We start from the raw sequence: 10,000 nt of genomic DNA, 5'->3' as shown, positions 1-10,000 counted from the left end.
AGAACCACAGCATGCAGAAATTCCATGTGCTTTCCAGAGCCTGCCCACGCTGAACTGAACAAAGGCGCCAAGGCGGGCATAAATCGCGGCCTTTTGGGCAGATGCCAACAATAACAATACAATATTTTTCAGTACCAACTCAATACTTCTTTTTCATATAAAAAAGTAAACAAAATATGTATACAGTTTTCCATTCAATAGAAATATTAAATTCAAAATAGTGCACATAAGTATATAATTAAATAAAAAACAAACATCAGGCAATCCCGACACTCGCTTATCTCCTCATCCTTATCATCAACAAAGAAAACGTGTAGCGCCAACTTAACTAAAAACGTAAAACGCTGTGGCATATCCTACACCGCCCCCTATTTTGTAGTATACAAAATACACTGCAAATATGCCACATACACAGCACGCCATATGAGCAGCGCACCGCGTTCACTCTTTTTCCAATGGCACTCCACTGTCATCACACTCCGTTTCAAGGAGAAGGCACATTTTCTGCACTGGACGTAAGTACAACCCACACTCGGTCTTAATCTTGGCTTGTCTAACTCGGTTGTCAGAGTCTCGAGTCACTTCCAAGACTCGCCCCAAAGGCCACGAGCCTCTGGGGAGACGTTCGTCGGTAGTTAGCACGATGTCGCCAACTTGGATGTCTCGCCGTTGGACGGTCCACTTCTGTCTTTCTTGAAGCAATGGAAGGTACTCCCTCAGCCATCGCTTCCAGAATTGGTCGGCAAGATATTGCGCTTGACGCCAGCGGCGCCTAACATACAAGTCCTTCTGGTCAGTCTTCGTTACTGGGAGCACTGCACTCTTCAGAGTCAACAGCATACTAGGTGTCAATGGCAGTGGACAGTCTGGGTCGTCGTTTACCTTGGTTAGGGGTCTTCCATTCACCAAAGACTCTGCTTCGCAGAACAGTGTCGATAGTGTGTCGTCAGTGGTGACCTGCTGCAGGCAGGTTGCACTGAGAGCTCTTCTCACTGAGCGTATGAGGCGTTCCCAGACTCCTCCGAAGTGTGACGCATATGGCGGGTTGAAACGCCACTCGATGCCCTTAGCTGCTAGGGTTTGGGCAATTTCCTCTTCCTTGAAGTCTTGAAGAGCTTCCTTCAGCTCTCGGTCAGCTGCGACGAGGTTGGTACCGTTGTCTGACCATATTCTCTTGACAGCTCCTCGCCTGGCCGTAAATCTTCTCACTGCATTCACAAAGGAGTCTTGATCCATCGAGCTGAGAACCTCCAGATGAATCGCTCGCACTGTCAGGCAGGTAAAAATGGCTCCCCAGCGCTTCACTGTAGAGCGCCCTTGCTTCACAAAGAAGGGACCGAAGCAGTCTGCCCCTGTATTGGTGAAGGGAGGATCCCCCGGACAGATCCGGTCAGAGGGCAAGTCGGCCATCACTTGATTCACTGGCCGACAACTGAGTCTTCTACAGATGACACAGTCACGTATCACTGATCTAACTACTGAATTTCCATGAACGATCCAGTAGTTTTTTCTTAGTTCAGCCATAAGATGGTTCTGCCCACAATGGCTATTTGTTTCATGGGTCCATCGCACCATCTTCCTCACAACTGGCGACTTGGATGGAAGAATGATGGGGTGCTTGCAGCTATCACTGACGGTGGCTTCACAGAGTCTTCCACCAACCTTCAGCAAGCCTTCTTGTAGAAATGGTCGCAACTTGCAAATCTTGCTGGATTTCTTCACCTTGGAATCCTTCTTGGAGAGTGATTTGATCTCACTCCCATACTCTTGAGCTTGAATCTTCTTCCATATTATGGTTGTTGCACAACTCATCTCGTTTGCAGATAACACTTCTGATCCACTCTTGGTTCCTAATCGCCTCAGTCGAGCGATGATTCGCACTGTCTTGGTCCATGAAGAGAACTTGGCAGCAATCTTCTCCACTAGGATTGGTTCCGGCACTACCATGCTGAAGATGGGCGCAGACTGCTTAACTTCTGGATCTCCATCTAGTTCTGCTCGCTTAACATCGTCAGGAAGAGCTGGCCAACTGTCCTGCTCTTGACACAGGAACTCTGGTCCTGTCAGCCACAGCGACGACTCCAGCAAGCTGTCCACATCAAGGCCCCGAGAGGCCAGGTCTGCAGGGTTCGCAGAGGTGTTCACATACCTCCAAGCGGTGATGTCACTGAGGTCGCGGATGAGGTTCACACGGTTGATCACAAACGTGTGGTATCTTGCAGACAGGTTACAGATGTACTTCAGGACAGACGTGCTGTCGGTCCAGAACACTGAGTCACACAACTCCAAATCGAGTTCTGACCTGATCTTGCAATCAAGTTGAGCTGCCACAGCAGCAGCAGTCAATTCCATTTGTGGAATACTCGGTCTCTTGAGGGGAGCTACACGAGCTCGACCCATAACCAGTGTACTGTTCACTTGGTTATTCTTGCTTACCGTGCGCAGATACGTGGCCACACCATATCCTGCCTGGCTTGCGTCCGCAAAATGGTGAAGTTGGTATGATGATACCTCCCCAAAGTCTGGAGGCACCAGGCTTCTTCTGATCTTGAAGTCTCCTAGACACTGAAGCTGGGAAGTCCATCTGCTCCAGCGATTTGCTTCGTCGTTGTTCATTTTTTCATCCCAAGGTAAGTTGCGACGACACAGTTCTTGTAGTAACATCTTCCCTTTCAGGGTGAAAGGTGCGACAAAACCAAGTGGATCATACAAGGAAGCCACTACAGAGAGAACTCCTCTTCGTGTCCTAGACTTCTCCTTCAGGTTGATCTTGAAGGTGAACTCATAACTGTTCATGTCCCAGTGGATACCCAAAGCGCGCTCCGTAGGCAGCTCGTCCTTACTGAGGTCCAATGTAGCCACTGATTTATCTCTCTCCCCTTCAGGCACGGCAGCGAGAATGCACTTGTTGCTAGATGTCCACTGGTTCAGCCGGAATCCTCCATCAGCACAGAGTCCAATGAGGTCTTTTGTCAATTGGATACAGTCTTCCTCGCTGTCCATTGACTTCAACAAGTTATCAACGTAGAAGTTGCGTCGTACGGCATGGCAAGCGTCTTCACCATACTTGTCACCATAGTCCAGTGCTGCCTGTCTCAGGCAGAAGTTGACTACACTTGGGGACGATCGCGCTCCAAACACATGTGAAGTCATCCTGAACTCTTGAATAGCTTGATTGGTGTCTCCACCTGGCCACCACAGGAAGCGTAAAGAGTCCCTCTCGTCTTCTGGCACCTTGACTTGATGGAACATTTCTTGTATGTCCGCAGTAACAGCATGTTGTCCTTCCCTGAAGCGCAGCAGCACTCCAGCAAGACTACTTGTGAGATCTGGTCCCTGCATGAGGTGGTCATTGAGTGAGGTCCCAGCATGCTTAGCCTTAAGGTCGAAGACAACCCTAAGCTTGTCCTTGGTAGGGTGTTTGACACCATGGTGCGCCATGTAGTTCACACGGCCATCACTGCGATTCAGCTTGTCGACTGGGACAAGCTCAGCGTACCCTTTCAAAAGGTACTTCTCTACTTGTTCGACGTATTTAGTCTTGTACGTTTCATTTGCCTCAAATTTCTTCTTTAAGGAGTGAGCCCTACGTTCTGCCATGGCACGGTTATTAGGTAGAGGCTCAGTGTCACTAAAGGGTAAGCAAGCAACATACTTGCCATCTGTCTGGACAACAGTTTCGTCCAGCAAAGACAGGAATATCTTGTCTTCAAAAGAATCTTCTATCTTTGAGAGTGTCTCTTTCTCCCAAAAGTCTTGGTTGAAGTTGCGTTGCAGAAGTTCCGTTGTATCATCCACAGTGCACACATGGAACAGAAGGGCAGGACCTGAAGGCGATCTAGGTCCTGTTGGGCCGAAAACAACCCACCCTAGCTTGGTCAGGTAGGCAGATGGCTCGTCCTTCACCCCATGTCGCTGGTCTAGAATCACTCTGTTCAATGTCGTGTCTAGCCCAATGATTAGCTCTACTTGACGATGATCTTCAGGTAGACTCTCTACTTCCAGGTCACTCAGATGTGGCCACTTGGTCAGCCATTCTTGACGCATGGCATGGTCCATAGACACATTGATCTTGTCAGCCACGAACACGTCGGTCACATGCTCTCCTTCATCAGTATTAATATTACCAATGTGTAGGGACAGAACTTCCTTACAAGTGAAAGTCCCTGCTTCAGTTACCATGATCTGGTTACATGGTCTTCCTTTGAGACCCATTCTGTCTATCAGGCTTCTTGCTGCCAATGTTGGGGCAGCTCCACTGTCGATGAATCCATAGGTTGCATGGATGCCATTTACGAGAACAGGTAAGATCTTCAGCATTGTTCTTCCCTTAGGTAACTGGCTTGCACACACTGAGAACATAGGTTGCACATTTGGGGCTGCAGCACTCTTGCCAGCTGTAGCAGTCGCACCACCTTCTGTAGCACCAACTGCCTTCTCACCGCCCCCGATAGCACTTTTGCCTCCCACATGGGCCGCACCTGTATTGCTTGCAGTCTTAGGTGGACTATGCAGCATGGTATGGTGCTTGTGAGATCCACACTTTTCACAGATGGATGCATCTTCACATTTTGCATATGAATGTTCACCATTAAGACACCTGAAGCAGTATCTTGCCTTCTTTATCACCTCCCAGCGATCTAGAAGCTTCAACCTCTCAAATTTGAAGCACTCTTTAAGTTCATGGTCCTCCTTAGTGCAGAAGGGATACCATTTCCCTCTAGCTGGTGAAGCCGTGTGGTGCACAGGTAAGGTCTTAGGCCTGACAGGCTTGGATGGCTTCTCAGTAGGCTTCGGGGTACGACGGTCGCACTCATAATAAGAGAGATGCTTGGCAATACATGCCTGTTTCTCAATGTACTCTATTAGAGCTGGAAGCTTGAACTTATGTTCCTCGCATTTCGCTACCCATCTCACTCTCAGTTTGTATGGGAGCTTTTCAATAATCTTCTTCATTGTTTCTTGAAGCTCTATTCGATGGTAGTTATTACCAAGTGCTGCCTTAACTGTCTTCAAACATGCAGCATAATTTTCCAGGCCATCAATATCACCTGCATTAATCTCCTTCCAATCAAATAGCTTCTTGACATAAGCATCTGACAGGTCATTGTCATTCTTGTATTTACGACACAATATCTCCCATGCACAATCATACCCAATGTCAGTGGGTAGATGGAAACAGTTCTCAATCAGGTTCTTGGGAGTACCATCTAAACAGTTGTATAGGTGAGTTAGCCTTCGTGCAGGGTCGTCGGTATTACACTTCACAATCCAGGTGAAAGAATTCTTAAACATGGAGAATTTGGTTAAGTCTCCACTGAAACGCTCCAGCTTCATCTGTGGCAGCTGCATTCGTCGCGTTAGTTCTTGCTGACTAGCTAGTGTACAATCAAGAGCCTTTACTATTTCAGAAGTTTGCAGATCTGCTTGTGACACATCTCGAGTTAAGGGAACACGTCTTGGCATAAAAGGCGTCGCATCTGGGGCCAATGGAGTTGAATGATGTTCAAGACCCTTCAGGTCATACATCACACTGTGGACGTTTGTAGGATTCACATCTGCTTCATGAACCCTGCTGATTCTCCCACTCTCATAGTGAGAATTTACATCACTTCTCCACTGCTCAATCCCTTTGACATCCAACTGAACTGATGAGTCCCTCTTCTCCTGTTGTGAAGCATTACTAGCAGCGGAACCAGCATATGAAGTTCCAGCTTCAGACAGTATTTCATACTCTACCTGTAGTTTATCACAGTCTAACTTCAGGCCGTTAATCTCTTCTTGGCTCTTGCGTTTAGCTGCAATTGCTTTGGCTTGCATTTCAATTTCAAGTGTTTTGGCTTGCATTTCAGCTTCAGCTGCAAGTGCTTTGGCTTGCATTTCAGCTTCAGCTGCAAGTGCTTTGGCTTGCATTTCCAAAGCCAATTCCTCTTCTTCTAGCTGTTTTGCTTCCTCCGCTTGCTTAAGCTTTGCTTGCGCCTCAAGCAAGCGCACACGCAGTGCCGACTGGCTGGTCTTTGCTGAAGCTCTTGAAATGGACGACATGGTGACAGATGATAGAGGCCACAACAGACGATCGTTGCAGACACAAGGCTGACGAAGTCCACTTGTCCCACGCTGGCGTTACTTGACCCAGGCTGGAGTACTCGTCAAACTGTAGAACACTGCACCACCAGTGCAGCTACGTTCTGAATATCGGCGTTTTACTAAGGGTGAAGTCAAACACTCTTCCTCTGTGGTGTTCATATATTCCATCAAAGCAGCAAGGTTTGACGCTGCAAACAAAAGCAGCAATAAATATACAAAAAAATAATGTAAATATTCATGTAAAACAATATATCTACTGTAAATATCATGTAAATACAAATAATGTAAATGATGTAAAATACAATACAGTAATTCTACAGGTAAGGTTCACTTATCATAGAAAATAAACTTACATTTTCCAGACGCCGATTCTAATGCTAAAATTCTCAGATAACCACTGGTACAAGTTGCTGTACCACCAGATGCATTCAGCCTCCTAGCTAACAGCAACACTGGTCACTTAATACTATGATGAGTACACTGGGCAGCTCAGCACACCACAAATACTGCAGAACCACAGCATGCAGAAATTCCATGTGCTTTCCAGAGCCTGCCCACGCTGAACTGAACAAAGGCGCCAAGGCGGGCATAAATCGCGGCCTTTTGGGCAGATGCCAACAATAACAATACAATATTTTTCAGTACCAACTCAATACTTCTTTTTCATATAAAAAAGTAAACAAAATATGTATACAGTTTTCCATTCAATAGAAATATTCAATTCAAAATAGTGCACATAAGTATATAATTAAATAAAAAACAAACATCAGGCAATCCCGACACTCGCTTATCTCCTCATCCTTATCATCAACAAAGAAAACGTGTAGCGCCAACTTAACTAAAAACGTAAAACGCTGTGGCATATCCTACAATATCAATAACTAGTGTTTATTTCATACTTGCTCGTATACTGTTAATGAATAGAAGTCAGATGTGGTTTTGAATAATTCTTCAGAATAATTACCCAGTTTTGTTATGAGTGCACTTAAGAGACCCTTTGGATATTCAGTGTTTTATATAGTGCTCTGATGGAGTAATATAATCGTTTGAGATTTCGGGTATGGGTATTTTCAAGTGTAACAGATTTAATGTAAAAACAAACAGGTGGGTTTGGAACTCGAGAGGGTTGTTTAGCTTGCCAGCCGTAATATATGTAATATCATATTCTTAGTTCCCAGACATGGGACCATAGTATAATAATATCATTTTGGTGGCCATACCCTTGGGATCGACCGAGTCTGTGTTAAATATTGTTGATAACAGGGCCGTGTTTTGATTAAAGGTTGGAACATTATAGTGTTGATAGGATTTTGTATATTGTTAGGATATATTTTTGGTGAGTTAATAAATACTGTAAAGAACAAGCTAGCACAGTTCAATGTCCTGTTGTGTCTGAATAACCCAAATGTTCAGGAGTTGTCAGAGGCAGATGTAACTAAAGCTCAGTGGTTCTTTATTTTAATGGCATGTGGTGGCCATGCAACGAGTGAAATTTTTCAGTCCAAATCAAATGTCTAGCCTGAGAAGCGTTGATAAACGTGCAAAAGTGGTCGGAAGAAAACCTTATAGCAGCTCGTGAAATGCTGAAGAAGGCTAAAGAAGAATTTGTAGCGAAGCAAGTAACAGAAGACCCACAAACTTAAAGATTGAAAGCAGAAAGGGATGTTGGTGCTAAGTTTCGACAAATTGCAGCAGAGGAGAATTTGATCAAGTTGAAGATGATGACAAGAGAAAAAGAAATGGAAGCAAGACGAGAAGAAGAAGAGAGAAAATAAATACGACGTGCGAAGGCAGAGAGGGAGATCACAAGACATGCTAGGGAAGAGGCAAGAGAGATTGCAAGACATGTGAGAAACTCGAGCTGAAGAATGGTCATGCACAGCTGGCAATGCAGACAGAGGCAACCCTGCTATACAGGATCCCATGTTTAATGTTTCGAATGCCCAGAAATTAATTTTAAGGCTCACAGAAGAGGCTCCTGAGAAATTCTTGATCATTTTGAAAAGGTCACATTGACGATACAATGGCTCGAAGATAAATGGTCTGTGTTATTGCAACGTGTACTGTTTGGGAAAGGATGCAGTGCTTACTTATCCTTATCTCAGGACCAGGGGAAGGAGTATCAAGAAGTGAAGAGGAGCGTATTGTAAGTGTATCAGATGAACCCCAAAATTAAAATGAAAGGTTCCGAAATTTGAGGAAGGATGAGAAAACGACTCTCTTGGATTACTCTTATAAGGTACGATGAAGTTTTAAGAGATAGACAAAGGCAGCTAATGTGAGGAAGATGGCTGATTTAGAAGAAATGATACTACTAGAACAGTATCTACGAGGAATTCCTGAACATATTCGAACGTACTTGAGAGAGAAAGAATGAGAAGGGAAGAAACTTAATAAAGCTGTTTCGCTGAGTGAATATTATAATATTATGGGTCGTAAACCCTCCTCAGGTATGAAGTTTCCACCAAGTGTCAAGTATAAGCCAAACCATGGAAACCACTTTAGTAATAACTATGTGAACAAGTTCAACAGTTACAGCAGAAGTAGCACTGGTACTGTCCTTAGGCAGAATGTGATAGTATCACAGCAACAATCGTTGAATCGTCCTCCTTCATGTACAGTAGAAGACATGCACAAGGTTGATATTGTCCAGATACTGTGTGACACAGGTTGTAACCATAGTGTGGAGATATGAGGAGTACACTCGTTGGTGGAACAGTCTCTCATAGAAGGCTCGGTTATTTTGAAGGGAATAGGGGGTGAAGAGGGTACACCTTATTGCCGTTTGAAACTGTCACACAAGTTTGTGACAGGTAATTTTGATATGCGGTGTAGGATTCATTGTCTGTCGAAGGATTAGACGTTCTGGAGAAACCTTTGAGGTATAGTCCTACGACTGAACTCGAAAAGGATTACCCGTGCCTGTTTCCTAATAGTGTGTCATCTAGGAGTATGACGAAAAAAAGTGGCTGCTGAAGAAGAAAAAGGGTGATTAACTTGGAGGATTTTTTTTCCGAAGAAGTGGATTCCCTTACTGGTATGCAAAAGGAGAACTCCCGAGTAAGCATGAGGGAAAAGGAACGACAGACGGGTAAACAAGATGACAAAGAAGAAATGTACCTGAAATAAATAGAAAACTCAGCATTAAGAGTAGGACAAGGAAGTAGGATAAGGCTGATAGGATTGCAACGGAAGGATGTAACGTTAATAGAGTTATTGTATCGTGAGGTGGACGAGGAGGCACAGTGGTCATTGACCTGTTATTATATTAAGGATGGGCTATTTATGAGGAAGCATAGACCTCCCGATATCCCTGGGATGCTGAATGAGGGATATTTCGTCAGATATTGGTTCATGCACCATTGAGAAGTCAGGTGATCACTGTCGCACACAAGACGGGGCACTTTGGAATAAGGCAGACGACAAAGAATATTATGAAACACTTTTTCTGGCATGTCAGGCATATGGATATGAGCCAGTTTTGTCGTTCATGTCACGTTTGTCATACGACTGAAAAGGTTTAGTATGAAGAGTACGAAAAGACAGTTTGAGGAATGACAGCAGGGGTTGGTCTACTCATCGGAAAGGAGATTTCAACTAGAAATTCCTTATCTAAGGAGATGCATCAGATAATGGGATTAGAGCTGTCTTATTGCAAGGAGATAAAGAAGGAATTCTGTACCCAGTTTGTTTTATGTTTTCGAAGCTTCAGAAGCAGCAACAAGTCAAATCGACAGTTGAAATGAAACTGCTGGCGCTGATCGCAGTGATAAACAAGTATTTAATATATGTGAATCAACCACATAATGAAGAGATTGCAGTGTATTCAGATCATAAGCCTTTAACTTTTTTTAATAAGAGGAAAAATAATAATCAAAGGTTAACTTGGTGATCATAGGGTTGTAACCCTATT

This window comes from Palaemon carinicauda, chromosome 7, assembly GCF_036898095.1.
Source record: "Palaemon carinicauda isolate YSFRI2023 chromosome 7, ASM3689809v2, whole genome shotgun sequence".
In the NCBI taxonomy this organism is placed as follows: Eukaryota; Metazoa; Arthropoda; class Malacostraca; order Decapoda; family Palaemonidae; genus Palaemon; species Palaemon carinicauda.
This window is presented reverse-complemented; position numbering follows the sequence as displayed.